This window comes from Rhinopithecus bieti, unplaced genomic scaffold (genome assembly GCF_001698545.2).
Source record: "Rhinopithecus bieti isolate Rb0 unplaced genomic scaffold, ASM169854v2 scaffold_21726, whole genome shotgun sequence".
Taxonomy (NCBI): domain Eukaryota; kingdom Metazoa; phylum Chordata; class Mammalia; order Primates; family Cercopithecidae; genus Rhinopithecus; species Rhinopithecus bieti.
The window spans coordinates 468,161-484,877 of record NW_016811100.1 but is presented as its reverse complement, the minus strand read 5'-3'; the positions used below and the strand labels follow the sequence as shown (position 1 = coordinate 484,877).

Genomic DNA, 16,717 nt, shown 5'->3' with positions numbered 1-16,717 from the left:
GAAAGAAAGAAAAGAAAAGAAAAAAGAAAAATCTTAGGGCCAAGGGGCTTATTTGTAATTGAGGAGGATGATTGGTGGTAGTGGTAAGGAAGATCTGCTCTCACTGCCTCTCAGCATGAACCCTCCACCCCATCTCTCTGAAAATGGCCTTACTTTTTTCTTCATGGTCTGGGTAAAATTGGTGGAAGGTACACAAAGGACTAAGCAACCTCTCTTTCAGCCCCACCCCCTTACCTGTGTTCACCCATTCCCTTAATCTTCAATCCCATTTTTTTCTCCTTATCACATTAATTCAGTAGGGCAACTGCTTCTGTCCTGGGGAGGGAAAGAGTTTTCTCCAAAAGGACAGACGGAAGCAACAAATGGGAAGGAAACTGACAACGCTTGTGAAATCCCAAACCGGATTGGTAAGAACAACATCATAAATTATGGATCCCTCGAGCCGCCTCCGGCCTGTCACTGCGTGGTCTGTCTCCACTGCCCTGCCCGGCGCGGGCGACACTTGTCCATGAGCGCGGGTCTCTCGGGCCTCAAATGTCCCCGCCCGGCCGGCCGCAGCGGTGGCCCAACTTAGGGCCGCGGGGGTCTCTGGGCGCTCAGTCGGGAGGGACGCGCCAGCTGCGGGGACGACCCCCTCAGCCAGCAGAGCACAGGCTCACCATTGTTCCCGAAGACCCCCGCGGGAACACCCTGAGCTGACCTGGGCGCTCCGGTCCGAGGCGCCAAGGCCGAAGAAGAGAATGCGAAAGGCGCCGGGGGCGGGCGGGTGGAGAGGGTGCGGGACGTGCCCGTCACCCCCCGGCGCGCAGGTCCCCCGGCCTTGGTGGGCGGTGTGGCGGGACCCCGGGCAGCGTGCGACATCTGCGCGAGAGCGCGAGGGCGGGAGGGGACGTCGTCACACTCAGGACGCCCATCTGGACCGACTTTCTTCCCGTGCCAGAAGCGAGGAGGGAGAAGTCAAGGTTAAACGATGCGGCGGGGCTGCAGGCGGGCACTGGCGGGGGCGCACAAAGCCGCGGGCCCCTCCACTCGCGCCCAGCTCGGCGCACGCCACCCCCGGCCCGCGAAGAGCCCCGCGCAGGCTACCGTGGCCCCACCTTGCCCTTTGTCTTTCCTCCGGAGCAGATGTGCTGTGACCCCTGTAGCATTCTGGCTGTCAAGATTAAAGGAGCCTTCACTCTGTTTCGAAACTGCAACTCTTGTTCCCCAGACCTCATCAACCCCACCTCTTGTTTTTGTTTTTGTTTTGTGTTTTTGGCCACAAGTCAACCACTCATCATAAGGTGGGCAAACCCCGCGGTCCACATTTAAATTTGTTTGTGTGACAAATTGGCCTGCCGTTCCACCCTCTTAGCTACTGTAACCAGCACCAGAGAAACAATGAATTACGAGATTAAAGTTACGGAAAAACGGCTCATCCTGCAGATGTTGTCTGCTGAAGGCTGCTCTATGGACAAATATGTAAAGGGTCGTGTGTGTGTGTGTGTGTGTGTGTGTGTGCGTAAAGCCAACAGCCTCACATTTGTTCTTTGGTAATTTGTCTTCAATATGCCTCTCCCCCACCCCCATGATGAAAGGTCAATTATCAGACTCAAAAATAAGCAACCTTATCTGGCAAGCCTGTACTCCCAGAAATGAATGGGAGAGCTGGGGTTTCTCATGGGGCAGAGAAAAGGGAACTCCAGATCAAGCTGAATTGTGTGTGAGTCAGACTCTGGAGAAAATCGTGGGTAAAGGAAATGTGGGGGGCGGTTTCCTGGATTTCTGTTGCAGGAAGAAACCACCGAAGGGAGGGAGGGCTGTTAGGGGAAGAAGTGAGGGAGGGGTGGAGGAGGAGAGCGTGGGCCGGGAAGGGAGGGAGAAGAGCCTCCTTAAGGCCCAGGGAGAGGGGCGGGGTGGATCGGTAGGAAGGCTGGGGCTTTCTTTGTTTAGTTGGTGTGGGCTGGGGCTGGGCTCAGTGAATGTGCCTAAGTGTGCACCGCGCGGTCAGCTGCCCGGCGAGGTAACAGCTGGTACCTGTGCACGAAGTGCAGCCTGCATTAGCAGCATCATTATTCAGCATTAGAGCATTACAAAGATAATTACCGCGAGTTAGAAAAGCAGAGGACAGAGGGAATTGAAACCCCAGACCCCTTGGCTTATCAAACTCCCAGGTTACAAGTGTAATTTCAAGCAGCTTTGGGAAAGCCACCTCTCGCAGAGCTGTGAGTCTGCCACGCTAAAGGGGACGCTCGGAAGACCCCACAGCTGGAGCCAGTGGCCCAAGGGCTCTTCTCCAGGTTTCATCCTGGCTCAGGGATCAAATTGGGGTCATAGATAGGATGCTGAAGGCCATCACACTAACATTTTCTGGTCTCCAAAGCAGTTCTACTCAGACTATCAGAACCATCCTTTTTGAATCTAGAATGAAATGGGTCAAATGGAGTAGAGCAGGTACTTTGGTCTTTGAGTAACAATGATAGCCTCAACAATTAACAGCTGTCCAGCTCTTTTTGTGTCAGACCGAATAGAAACACATTTATGAATTCTCTCCCTCAATCCTCACAGTAACCTTAAACGGAGGGCACGATTATTACAGCCATTTGATAGATGGGAAAAATGAGGCCTTGAGAAGAGTCAGCAAAGATCTTCAGCATTTTGCTCCCACATTTACTCGGTGCTTTTTCTTGGTCTAGAGCAGTGATCCCCAACCTTTTCAGCACCAGGGACCATTTTGTGAAAAACAAATTTTCCACAGATTTTGGGGGACGGTTTTGGGATGATTCAAGTGCATTACATTTATTGTGCATTTTATATCTATTATTATTACACTGTAATATATAAGGAAATAATTATACAACTCACCATAATGTAGACTCAGCAAGAGCCCTGAGTTTATTTTCCTGCAACTAAATGGTCCCATCTGGGGGTGATGGGAGACAGTGACAGATTTTCAGGCATTAGATTCTCAGAAGGAGCATGCAACCCAGATACCTCACATGCACAGCTCACAACAGGGTTTGCACTTCTATGAGAATCTAGTGCCAACACTGATCTGACAGGAGGTGGGGCTCAGGTGGTAATGGGAGCAATGGGGAGTGGCTACAAATGCCAATCCTGGTCCATGGCCCAGGGGTTGGGAATCCCTGGTCTAGAGAAGACTCAGGCCTACTGTGCCTCCGATTTCCCACTGGTCAGACAGGAATACAATCCTGCCTTACTGCCTAGAGGTTGAGAAGTAAATGCCTTTGGTTTTGGATAGCCAGTAAATCCCTTTCTCAAAACCTGAAATTTGCATGAATGCCAGCTCTCCAAACACACATTCTCTCTGCATGTATCCTTGGTTGGGTCAGAAGTAAATCTCACAAAAGTGAGTACTGTACTGTATTGTGATTTCTGGAAAACAAAGTATTTTTAAGAAGTGCCTTCTTTTATAGATTGGTATACTAATTAGTGAAAAGTGTTTCGCAAACTGGCTCGGCAAAAAGTTTGCACTTAGCACGTGCAGCTAACTATGTGGGCCATAATAAGGTGAAGAACTTGGGAATAAAAATTAACTTGAGTTTCATCTAGGCCAGTAAACTCATTTCCCATCTCCTGACTCAGACACAGTAGGCCTGAGTCTTCTCCAAACCGGGGGTTCCCTAACCCCTAGGCCACAGACTGGGAATTTTTTCTAACAACTTTTTTTCTGACATTGTAGTGAATGAAATCAGAGGGTGCATTTAATTTCTGGTGTACACATTGAGTTTATACCGTCAGATTATGATACCTAGGAAGTACTATTATTAATAATATAGATCCTAACTATTAATAGAAATGACTAACATGAACTGGGAAATGATGATGGGTCAGTTATGACACCAAATGCTATACATTCATTATCTCATTTAATCCTTACAATGAAAGCTCTGGCTTCAACTCCTTCCCTAGTCCCCTCTCCACCCTCTAGCTAGGAAGCTCTTTTATTTTTTTCCAGGAACACGTGAACTTTATTGAATGCCATTGTAGAAACGTGTGTGAGGATAAAGGGCTGATACAGGGCGAGGAATGGAAGGTGGAGTGCGTGGGAGACAGGTCATGGTCAGAGCTCCTGGCCTGGATGCTGCTTCCTGTTCTATCGACAGACTTGGAAGATCAACACTGGGATGATGATAAACAGAATGATCATGAGGATGTCCAGAACCAGGGCCCAGATGTTCAGGCACTTGGCAGTGGAGGCATAGGCCTGGGCCATGATCAGGTCACCAACCATCTTCCTATCCCTAGACTTCATGGAGTAGGCGAATGCTATGAAGCCCAGGCAGCAGGAGTTCATGAAGAGGGTGTTAAACAGGGACCGGATGACATGGTCGGGCACAGAGGTCTTGCTGCAGATGTGGATCATGGTGGACGTTGAGGGAGGAGGGTTGTAGGGCACCCCCAGCACAGCTACCTCTTAACCCTCTTTGAGCATCTCACATTTGCGGGGTGGCCAGCGTTTGCAGGAGTGAAGAAGGTTTGGACTGTGTGGTTCACAGTGTCCAGTGAAGACCAGCTGTCAGGAGCTCTTTTAAAAATGTGAATGAGGCCCGGCAAGGTGGCTGATGCCTATAATCCCAGCACTTTGGGAGGCCGAGGTCGGGAGATCGAAACCATCCTGGCTAACATGGTGAAACCCCTTCTCTATTGAAAAGAAAAAAAAAAAAAAAAACTAACCGGTAGTGGTGGCACCTGTAATCCCAGCTACTTTGGAGACTGAGGCAGGAGAATCACTTGAACCCAGGAAGTGGAGGTTGCAGTGAGCCAAGATTACACCACTGCACCCCAGCCAGCATACAGAGTGAGACTCTGTCTCAAAAAAAAAAAAAGAAAAAATTGTGAATGAGGTCAGGTCCTGCCCTTGTGTTAAAGGCTTCCAGTGGCTTCCCACTGAACTCAGGAAAACTCCAACTGCTTCTCTGGGCCTACAAGCCAGTGCCACCTGGACCTGCCTACTGTCAGTGGACTCTGTCAGCCCACAGCACATGCCTCCACCTGTTTGGGCTTCTGGGCCTTTGCACGCACCCCTTCCTCTGCCTGCAATACCTAGCCCTTACCTGGCTAATTTTTAAAAAAATTCTTCCATTTAAATGTCTCCACCTCTGGGAGGCCTTCCCTCAAATCAATCAAATCACCCTCATAACCTGTTCTTTTTCTTCTTAGCTTAACACCATGTAAAATTATCTTTATCATTGTTATTATTATTAGTAGTAGTATTATGCCTCCTTACATCTCCATTTTTCTCCCTGATCCCTAAGAGCCAGAAAGTCAGGGATAGGCATTGCTCTCCATGTATCTTTAATGCATAACACTTTTGGACCATGCAACAATGTTTGCTAAATTAATCGAGAAGCATCCTCAGAGTTAGATACTATTATTATTATTATTATTATTATTATTATTATTATTTTGAGATGGAGTCTCGCTCTGTCACTGAGGCTGAAGTGCAGTGGCATGATCTTGGCTCACCGCAACCTCCACCTCCCAAGTTCAAGCAATTCTCCTGCCTCAGCTTCCCAAGTAGCTGTGATTACAGGCACGTGCCACCACATCTGGCTAATTTTTTATATTTTTGGTAGAGACAGGATTTTACCATGTTGTTCTCGAACTCCCGACCTCAAGGGATCTGCCTGCCTCAGCCTCCCAAAGTGCTGGGATTACAGGCGTGAGCCACCGTGCCCAGTCATAGATACTACTATTATTCCCACTTTATAAATGAGAAAACCGAGACAGGAGAAGGTTAAATAACTTGTTAAAAGTTATACAACTGGACCTGGATAGGCAGGTGACTATCTCAGATTGCTACCATTGAATGAAACCAAAAACAAAATGATAAACTCACATGATCTTGAAAAATAATGTTAAAATCAAATTAGACTCTGTAGAAAATGAAGTTACCTTGTGGACAATTTAAATTATTTACATAAGGGAAATATCTCCAGGTACATCAGAGATTAACACAGCAGCTCGCACATTTATTCCAGCCACACGGGTTAACATTAACATATTCTGTGACTTCAGATGCAATGTTTCCTACTATTTCTGATTTCTTAAAAGGTTTTGAAGTATTTGAGCACTTGGACTGTTCTCTTCAAACTGTATGGGCAGGTGGGCATTCCGTCCAGTCATTTCTGCCCTCACCTAAAGGAACAAGCAGAATGTGGTTTTATTGCACAAGAGTAAAAGCCAATGCCACCACAAACCCAGTGACCTTCTAGCTACTTTCTAAATCTTTAAATAACTTAGAAACAGCCCTCACCCAAGGGAAGGGTGGAATTTAAATTAAAGAGAAGGGGCTGATTTTATGCTTACATTGCTGAAGTCCCTTCAAAATCAAGTGTCCCTGGTTTCTCCAGACAGGAAGTAGACAGTTTTTTTGTAACAAGGAAAACACCATGGGTCTTATCTCTGTGTTGCTTTCACAGCTTAGATAAACCTGTGTGTCTCACAGAGGAAATGCAACAGGGTTCCAGCAAGAACCTGTATGCTGCGGGAGAAGCTCCCTCCAGGGAACTGAAGTCTTCCGTTTCCTTCCAGCGGGAACCATAGCTGCTCTGTAGGAAAATACAGGAATTTGATTCACATAGAACAAAAATCAACAACCCTGAGGGATAAGGGGATTTTCCTGAAATATATGAGTTTCCCTGGTTTCACATGATACTGTGTATGGTTTATACTTCATGTACCACAGAAGGCTGAAAATGGTCATTTCCTGGCCCCTCCGGTGGTGGTTTTCCAGCCAGGAAAGCATTCTGACTAACCAATCAATGCAATTTTTTTTTTTTTTTTTTTTTTTTTTTACTTTGAATCTTCATGCTACTGAAAGAAAGCTGACTTGTCCTTGCAGGGGTTGGGGGAGAGGGTGGGGCTTCAGAGAAGCAACCTCGAGTTGGTCTTGTTATCAATCATCTCCGCCTATTGTGAGAGTTTGAACAGGCAAAACCTACCCACACACACTGGCGTGATATGCATTTTCGGTGTGTTACTTAAAGCATAAATGAGACGTCATCTGCTTTTCCATCAGATTAGGTTTGGTTTTTAAATATAAATATCCAGACCAAACTGAGATTTTTAGAACTTTGTAACATACAAACTTGATTGTGAAAATATAGACAAGAAAGACTAAACGTATTTTAGTGTTTTAAGTACAAAACTCTGTTTTCACTGGTTCGCTTACTCTTTCGTATGTTCAAATGTATATACATGAGCACCAGTGTGTATATTGAGGGAGGGAAGTTTTCGAATCTTGAGACCTCTACACAACATTTATTTGCTGTTACACTTAAACGAGGTTGAAGTTCAACAAAGGCCGGCAAAGCAGGCCTTCAGTTTGCTTTGGTTTCATAGACACATCGATCATTTCTTCTGTTTTGTGTGGTTGTTGTCAAAATTGTCTGTACATGGAGGCACCAGCGGGGCCAATTCGGCCCTTCAGGAAGGGCCCCCTGACATGCAGAAACTCTTGGTATACTAGATGCAATCAACTGTCTGCAGAAATGATAGACTCTGGGTGATAGTCACTGAATGCATGGCTTAGAGAAATTTAAGAACCCCAGGCCCAATGGGTGGTGAGCATACATTTCTAGGAAGGCAATATCATGTCACCAAATGGATCCTTGGGCTGGTCACAGTGAATGAAAAGAACCAATCTCAAGAAAGACTCTTCCAAATTGGAATGATAAACATGGGGACTTTTAGAAAGATAATTTAATCCAGAAATTGTCACTCTCTCCCTAATACTGTTGGGGAGAAGAGGGGGAGGAGGATGGCCTGAGCAATGGCTAAAATTATTATGCGCCCTGAGATGGACTTCCCTGCAATGGAGAAGGATACAGGAGGCTCTTATGGACAGACACCAGCAGCCAGCAGTGTTACACATATTCTTGACCATTTGGCTGGTATATTTTACACTAAATATGCATGAACTGGACTTACGTTTCACATGTCAGTTTCTTGTGATTTTGATTAAGCAACAGGCAGTCCTAAGCCAAACACCTCCAGGTACCCTAACAAATCATTTCTTGCCCTGAGAAGCCAGGACCAGACTAGAGACTCACTTTGGTAGTGCCCCTGGGACACCAGTCTGACCAGCCAGGTGGCCCCCTAGATGACCTCTCTTGCTTCTCTCTAATTCAAACAAACAAGCAAACAAACAGACTGAAATGAAACCTCAGGACATCGCAAGAACCCATGAGGAATCCCTGTTAATGATCATTTCTTTACAACGCTCATACCAGAGTTGCAACTCGAACATCTGATGTTTTTTAACACGATTCATTACTATTCATCAAAAGACGGTTATTTTTCAATACAATTTTGAAAAGATACACCCCTAAGTCAAAGTTTCTAAGGATTTTTTTCCTCCAGGAATAAATGTTTGAGAAAGAATCTTCCTGAATAGACATACATATTCTTAATAGAGCAAGAAGCCTGGAATATGTTCCAAGAAAATTAAAGGAAATGCCGTGCTTATCATTATAAGGTATGCTCAATGTGGGGAGTAAGACCTCTTAGGAAGTAGAAGAACGAATAAATGAATGAGTGAATAGGGTACCTCTCAGTGAGGGAATGAGCGATGACCGCTCCCACTGTTTTCTGGGGAGATATCTGTTCTCAGGACTTTTTTCACTGCTGGAAGGAAAGTTGAGTGAGGTGATTATGCCAAGGAGCCTGGAGACAATTAACCCAGGTTTCCAGAGAACATCCTGGTCCTGTCTAGGCTGGTGCTTGCCTCAAAGGCTTCCTCATCAGCATAGAGTTACTCAGGTGATCCTTCAATTTCCCTGAAGGTGTTAGACGAGTAATGTAAAAATCTAGAAGAATTGAGCTCATAATGTGATAAGTAACAAAACTTTGCAAGCCTATTAGAGGGGAAAATTGGAAAGGTTGCAGCCAATTATTAATAAGACAGATGAACATGAGCTGTCTAGAAAGCACTTGGACTCTGGGACACATTGCCAATGCAGAAATGCACAGAGCAGAGGGGGGCACCTGGCAGCCCCAGACAAACCCAGCCAGGAGGAGTGTTTTGATCATTCATGTTAAGTGAGCTAACATAAAATCAAGTTTTTTTGTTTTTTGTTTTTTTACATTTAGAAAAATTTGCATTTTCACCTCTATCTCACACATATATGAATGAAATTCTTCATTTTTAGTTTGAGTCTATTAACCCAGGTCAGAAAGAGAAGGATAAAGTGATTGACCTCATCTAAAACACCAAAAAGTTTTTCTTTTAGGAAAATGAAATCACCACACTTCCATTGCAGAGGGTCAGGAACCCTGGGTGCAATATTTAAGGAGGCCTTCACTTTCGAGCTCCTGCAAATGCAGTGTTGGCGCCTGGAGTGAGGGTCTCCTTAAATTTTATGCTAGCCTCGTGCTAGTTCTGACTACCAGTAATCACAGTTGGGAGGGAGAAAGACAGCATGGTAGATAAAATGAAGACTCCTTTATTAAAACCAAATTAAAGAACTGTTGGGCTTCCCATTTCTATTAAATTTTAGAACTCAAATTACAAAGCTCCTAAATTTCAATTGCATTGAAGTAGTCACGAATCTATGCCATGGCCCTGTGTAAGACTATGCTTTTAGAAGCTTCTCTTACTAGTCCGGCCTGCAGTTTAATAAGATTGTTTCTTGCTACCTTCGAAACCCATCTGCCATGCTGTGCACTCCCTGTAGGTGTGGAATAGCTGAGCAATGTCTTTTTTAATCTTTATTTTTCTTTTTTTGGGGGACAGAGTTTCACTCTTGTTGTCCAGACTGGAGTGCAATGGCTTGATCTCGGCTCACTGCAACCTCCACCTCCCAGGTTCAAGTGATTCTCCTGCCTCAGCCTCCTGAGTACCAGGGATTACAGGCACCCGCCACCATGCCTGGCTAAGTTCTTTTTTTTTTTCTGTATTTTTAATAGAGACGGGGTTTCACTTTGTTGGCCCGGCTGATCTCAAACTCCTGACTTCAGATGATCAGCCTGCCTCTGCCTCCCAAAGTGCTGGGATTACAGGCATGAGCCACTGTGCCTGGCCAACGTTTGTTTTTCTAAAAGTGTCTCACGGTCACTTTTGGCTTTTCTTACCCTTTTTCACTTTTTCTTATCCAACTCATCTTCCTTCAGTCATTGAGGTTGTTGGTTTCTAGAGTTTTCATCCAGCTGTGCATCCACCAGTGGTATCATCTAGAGTATGAAAAAGCACATTGCATCTACTCTATAAAGATCTTTCTTTCAACAAGTGTTATGTTAGGTTTATACAGCATAGACAGAGATAATGCAGGCTGGTCCTTTAGGACAAATACCAAATGTGTTCTTTAGGCCATGAAGCTCCAATTGTTGTACTCTGAGCAAAGCCACCAATGGTTGTACCTTCTATGTGAGTGCCTTAATTTATAACATGAGATGTGGCTCTATCATCCTGCTCAATCATCCGAGGCAAAGGCATCGGACCTGAAGGAAGCAATCTGGAGGCTTGTTGGTGGCTGTGAGCTGGCTTCCCATGACCCTACTGATTGATAGGGACACTCTGTCCTAGATGCTAACAGATCCAATTAGATACACTTCCAGGGAACTCAATGTGAGGCCGTAAAAGAGGAACAACAGCAGAGTAAGCAGAAATAGGAGGAGGCTCAGAAGAGAAAGTAAACAGGAGGCTTGAGGGCGTGGAAATTGGGAGGCAGTAAAAGGTAGAGTTAGTCCAGTGAGGAGGTAGAGAAAAGGAGGCGAGAGAGACTGCATGATAGTGACTGCAGAAATGGAGGCAGGAGAAGTGGGAACGGAGAGGATCTGAGAAACTGACATAAGTTGCTTTTGCCTGTGAGCATCCACTGCCATTTCTTCGGCCCCAGCAGCCTGGGACTTCTTGAGTCCCCCACCCCACCCCATCCCGCTCTCAGGCCTTTTGTTTTTTCAGGAAGTGGATTGAACCCAGCACAGCCCCCTGCTCCAGGCCCAGGACTGGCCAATGAGAGCATCACACACACGTGGCCTGGCCTAGTGCTGGGATTAGCATATGACCCAAACCAAGGCAGCAACAGCCAATGGAGCTGGCTTCCAGAATGCCCACGGTAATTCTCTGCAACTCAACACTCTCTTTGCTGCAGTGGGCAAGCTAAAATTGCCAGGAGCTGACATATGGAGAAAGTGGGTCCCAAAGTAAAGTCAACCCAGAGAAAAGCAGAGCTGAGTGATGGAAAGAGAAAGGCTGAGTCACAAAGGGGGACTACCTCTAGATGGCTCAGACACAAGAGGTGCTATCAAGGGATGTCAGTGGAATGAATATTGCCTGGCACTTGCTTCTGAGGACAACAACATAACTGGACACAGCAAGGAAGGAATCAGCCGCCTTTGTTCCTAGCATATGTATATAATTCCAAAACAATGCCTGCTGAAAGAAAGATGCTCAGAACACAGTTGCTGCTTAGCCAGTGATGGTTATTTTTATGAGAACGTGATACATTTATTATCACCCAGTGGTGTCATATCTCACACTCTCAGAGAACAGTCACAAATTTCCAAAATTACCCTTGAAAACCCCTTAGAAGGCTGCCACTTTGCAAACTGGGTATTCTCCAAAGTCCAAGACATCCAGATTCTCCTTACTGCTGGGCAGATCACTGCTTCTTGAGCAAATCACCAATTGGAGTTGTTGGTCTCCATGTCGAGGCTTGTAGAGAAACCACCTCCTTCAATGCTAGGGTCACTCAGCTCACACCATGGGAGGCCCTTGGGAACAGAGACCCACGGCGCAGATGACAGACTTCCAACTCCCAGCTTAGCCTTCTTCATGGGGTGTAGTTCATTGAGCAGCACCCAAATATTAACTGCCAGGAAAATCTATCTGGAAAGTAACCTCACACTTGGATTGTCTCTCCCCCAGCATGTTAAGCAAGAAAGTGGCATTTTTCAAAGGTAAACTTTGTGGTAATTCTAAAACAGTTATTGGATTCTTCAAAGTGTAAGACTGTAGCAATGCAAAGGTCTGGCTTTCCCAAAAAAACTGTGATAGTTGATGATAAAACCAACACACGTACCATTTCTTCCCTGACCACCTCTGACCTTATTTAAGTGAGCATCTTTGTGAGAGCTCTGCCCGGGGGAAACAATGTGGCTAAAATTCTTACCACCAGGACACACGAGGTGAAGGTATTGATTGTGTCCTCCCAGAACCAAAGATTTAGCTTAAAGGAAGAAGTTTGATTCAGTTAGCACACACATTACATTCTGAATGCAGAATAGATGAAGATTGGACATGATTTGAGAGAGCACAGGAGGACCTACAAAAATTGAGACCACAGAGTATTGGCAGGGCTTGGAGGTGGAAGGAAGGAGCTTGGAATGAAGAGTGAAAGTCACTGAAGGCAAATATTCCAATTGACTAGATCCACACCTGGCACCTGGGAGGATTAAGTGGGTGGGGCAATGAGTACAACCAAAGAATATTCCTTTTTTTTTTTTTTTTTTTTTTCCTGAGACAGAGTCTTGCTCTGTTGCCCAGGCTGGAGTGCAGTGGCATGATCACAGGTCACTGCAGCCTCAACCTCACGGGTTCAAGGATCCTCCTGCCTTAGCCTCCCAAGTAGCCAGGACTGCAGGTATATGCCACCATGCCCCGGCTGATTTTTTTTTTTTTTTTTTTAAGAAACAGGGTCTTGCCTTGCTGCCCAAGCTGGCCTTGCAATCCTGGGCTCAAGCAATTCTCCTTCCTTGGCCTCCTAAAGTGCTGAGATTACAGGAATGAGATACCACCCTCGGCCCCAAGGAACATTCTTGACAGGCCAGAAATAATAGTCCAGAAGGCATGGGACCCTATTATTTATTGGTTCCTGGTCTCTCTCTACTACTCCTCCCTGCAAAATATAGCAGACTAATATAATTCTTAAGAGTTCGGGTCTGAGTCAGGTAAACGTAGATTCAAATCCTGACTCTGTCTCCTGGTAGCTGTATGCCTCGAAGCAAGTTATTTCACTTCTCTTTGCTTCAATTTCCTCATCCTGCCAATGAAGGTGATCATAATTCTTCGTATCTCAGAGACTGTCATGAGGAATATAAGAAATAATGGCACATAGGAAGTGTTTGGTAAATATTCGCTGCTGTAGTATTTTTACCGTCCTTAATTATTTATGCAGTGTCTGTGATAATTTACATGTGTATAGATTATTGAGAAGCCACCATTCTCCTCTGGGCATGCCAAGGCTCTATGGAATGCATAGGATGTCACTTTTATCGTGTATGTGTTTACAGTCAGCAGAAATTAATTCACATACTAGATTTCTCTTTTACCGTGGGCTTCTGGGTCTTGCTTAGGAAAGACCTTGAGCAAAGGAAGAAAGAAGCTTCAATGTCAATAAGTGAATTTTAATCTTCATCAGAGTGGGCTCTTATTCAAATGAAGTCAAATGACACGTGAGACTTCTTGGACCAGCCTCCCTTGATAGACAGGTGGAAGCTTTGGTTTTTACATTTCGGGAGTGAGTTTGTAAGGAACTGGTCTTTTCAAAGACCCCAAAATCACACCAGAAGGAAAACATCTGGAATATCTTCATAACAGCCTCCCTCACACACACACTTGTTGAGAAGTGGTTACTCATCTTTAGAATTTCATATTTCTCTTTGAGGATGAATTTTCCCAATGTTGGCCCCAATAGGGAACTTGTTCTTGTTTTAGAAGAATCAAGAGACATCTTTTGATAAGAATACTACATAGATTGTCTGCTGAATATGTTTTCTGCTGAATACCTGATTAATAGTGGTTTGCTGTCATCTGGGTTTTGCATAAGGAGATTTAGATCCATGAAATCATCTGCTCATCTTTTAGAAAGTAAACCGGTTAAGAAAGTAGGCTCTGGTAATAGGTAATATTCATTACCGTTTCAAACAACTCTTTTTTTTTTTTTTTTTCTGTTTCATCACAGTCATAATTAATTTCATGGCTCAGGTACACGAAGAGATTTAAAGCGATGTTTATAAAATGAATTAGCCTCTCCCTCATCTTATTTAGAGTTCTCCATTGTGAATATACTCAAACTGTAATGGAGAGGCAATTTATGAGAAAGCTCTCTGGTGTCCTTGATTCTGTATCCTCTAGAGGATTTATTATTTCAGCTCTCCTCCCTTGGGGCCAGAAGACAGACCATGTGGCTGAAAGACAGCAGCTTTGATGCTTTTCATTAAAAAAGAATTGTTCTGGAAACATCCCATTTGGGATATTTTGATGAGGCTGAACAGTGGGAGTTTGGAGACGAGAAATGGGGTACATCTATAACTCATTGGTACCAATGCAGGTTTAACAGGAATGAGATTGCAAATTTAGGTGTGTGAGGAGGCTGTGTGCAATCCTGCACAGCCCTGGAATGGGGCTGGGGAGACTTAGTTCTAGTTCTGCTTCTTCCCCTATCTCGCCCTTGACCCTGGAAAAATCACATATTCCCCTGGTCGCCTACTTTCTTAGCAGTAAATGAGGGGGGTTGAAACAGATGAGTTCTAAGGTTTTTTCCAGCCCTAAAATTCCATGATTCTGGGTACAATTGTAAAAGTATCCATTTGGCTACTTCTTATTTCCACATATCTTTGGGGTTTGGGTGGTTGATTACATATATGCTCATCTTTGAAATTATTTCTCTTTGCTTATATTGATCCATATCATGATTTTAAAAAATATGGTTAAGCCAATCCCTCAAGCTGTGTCCAATAGGCAGCCAGTGACTATTTACATTTAAACTTGTCCTGCCGTTATACTGGCTGCATTTCAGGTGCTCCACAGCACATGTGGCTAGTGGCAACTGTACAGAAGAGCACAGACACAGAAAATTTCTGTCATCACAGAAATTTCTCCTGGAGAGCACTGTGATGAGGAGGAAACCCATTTCTAAATAAGAGACTGGCTCAGGGGTACAAGACTGGCTTCCTTCCCAGAGGATATTCTTCATTCTAATCCCAGGTTGATAAATCATGATCTCTAAAGCCAGTCCCATAAGCAAACACTCAAATTTTTGGCAGAATTTAAGGCATCCCAAAGGCCTGTTTACAAATACCATCCCCCACACCACCCATGTTGCCCACTCTCTCTCTCCCTCACCTCCCCTTCCTTTCTCTCCTCCCTCACCTCCCCTTCCTTTCTCTCCTCCCTCCACCTGTCATGTCCAGGTAGTGCCAGGGCCACATCCAGTATCCCTGATACACCAGCTCAGAGAGGCAGCAGCTGGAGAGGACAGAACATAGCATTTTCCCTCCATTCAAATGTGCCATTAGTGACAGGGCACTGTATCGTTTGTTTGTGTGTTTGTTGCTGTTTTGTTTAATGAAATATTACTGTGAAATATTACTATTAATGAAATATTACTGTGAAATATTACTTTTCGGTCTTTGACCAGAGGAGGCCCCTGTGTGGGTTGGTGAAAAAAGGAAAGTTGGCTGTCACATGGGTGATGAGCATAAGCAGCTCTTTGTGCCTTTTGAGTTGGATTTGAAAAGAAATAACTTAGTTTTCCCATCTTCCATGGCTCTTAAACAGAGACTTCAGAGAGAGTTTTTGGCAGTATGTTTAGGCAATAACTTCTGGTTTCAGTGATTGGGCAAACACCATATTCTGCCCCTCCTGAGCCAAAGCCTGGCAAGTGTCCCAGGTGAGCTGAGTGTTGCCTAGTCCCTGCTGCTCCCACCACCCTATGCTGCTCAACTGAGTTGAGGAAACAGAAGCTTCACTCTGCAGCTTCATCTCAACTTTCCTGCTGGTCACTGTGGCCTACAGCTTTCTCGTGTCTTTGTTTCTGTCCCATTAAGGGAAAGAAAGTGGCTTTCAGGGTACAGTTCTGCAGGCAGGACAGTCTAAGGTCAAGGGGATGTGTCTGGTAAGAACCTTCTTGCTGTGGGGACTCTCTGAAGAGTCCAGAGGCTGTGCAGGACATCACACGGGGAAGGGGCTAAATCTCTGTTTTTTGGTTTTAACTTTCTACTTTGAGATAATTTTAGATGCAAAGATGAGTTGCCAAAATAGTACAAAGTGTTCCTGTATGCTCCTCATACAGCTTCCCCTTTGTTAACCCTTAAGTAACCATTATATAATTATAAAATGAAGAAACTTGTATGATTCTATTAGCCAAATTGTAGACTTTCATTTGGATTTCACCAGTTTTTTCATTAAGGTCCTTTTTCTGTTCCAGGACTGAATCCAGTGTCCCACCTTGCATGTAGGTGTCATGTCTCCTGCTCCCCACCCATCTGTGATAGTTGCTCAGCTCACTCTTTACTTGTCTTTTGAAAAATGCTGCTCAGGTATTGTGTAAAATGCTCCTCGGTTTGGCTGTGCCTGATGTTTTCTCATGACTAGACAAAGGTGATACATTATTGGGAAGATATTACAGAGGGGATGTGGTCTTCTCAGTGTATCGTATTATGAGGTACCTGATGCCAATATGTCTTATGACTGTTGATGTTAACCTTGGTCCCTTGGTCAGGGTGAAGTCTGCCAGGTTTCTCCATAGTAACATTATTACTTCTCCCTTAGTAATAAGAAAGGAAGGGGGGAGCAAATGAGATAATCTGAGGCTATGTAAAGGTCCTGTTTCTTTTCAAACTTTCTCTCACTAATTTTATCATCCCTCAGTACTAAAATTGCCTGCAGCAATATGAATATCTGAGTTGTTCTACACAATTGGTTTAGTAACAACCATGGGGCATTAAGAAAAAAAGCACTATGTTTTATATATATATATATATATATATA

General features: G+C 44.6%; 1 long non-coding RNA gene and 1 pseudogene across 1 annotated transcript in view; both read right to left on the bottom strand.

Annotated features, from left to right (window-relative positions):
- Positions 1-1,203, bottom strand: part of LOC108543139 (uncharacterized) — a 10,739-nt gene extending 9,536 nt beyond the window's left edge. Inside the window, exon 1 of the long non-coding RNA XR_001889482.1 lies at positions 1,098-1,203. This is a non-coding gene — a long non-coding RNA (uncharacterized LOC108543139). The remainder of the gene's footprint in view (positions 1-1,097) is intronic.
- A 2,893-nt stretch (positions 1,204-4,096) lies between these two features.
- Positions 4,097-10,494, bottom strand: LOC108543144 (interferon-induced transmembrane protein 3-like; annotated as a pseudogene).
- Between the last annotated feature and the right edge of the window lie 6,223 nt (positions 10,495-16,717).